Raw genomic sequence first — 463 nt, forward strand, 5'->3', positions numbered from 1 at the left:
GGCTGGGCCCGTGAGCCATGGCCGCTGAGCCTGCGCGTCCGGAGCCTGTGCTCCGCAACGGGAGAGGCCACAACAGAGGGAGGCCCGCATACCACAAAAAAAAAAAAAAATCTTAAATATACAAATTTTTATCAATCCTAGTATGCATCTACAAAGTGATAGTAATATGTTAATATTTTTAACACTAATGCACCACTTTTGGTTTTCTAGGATGATGTTTATTGAGATTTGAAATTATCTGATACAAAATGATTTTAAACCAAGAGAAGTATACGTTTACCCATTTTTATATAAAAAGAATAATTAAAATACAATCTAAAGATTGTCTTATTCCTCCATTACAGTCACTAATTAAAAACTACTTATTGAGTATCTTTTGTCATGGGCTCTGAGGTTTGCAAAAGTATAGAGAAAAAGGAGTAAGGGTCTAAAACCCTATGTTACAAATCTTTAGTCATATTTT

The sequence above is a fragment of the Physeter macrocephalus genome, chromosome 10, assembly GCF_002837175.3.
Source record: "Physeter macrocephalus isolate SW-GA chromosome 10, ASM283717v5, whole genome shotgun sequence".
In the NCBI taxonomy this organism is placed as follows: Eukaryota; Metazoa; Chordata; class Mammalia; order Artiodactyla; family Physeteridae; genus Physeter; species Physeter macrocephalus.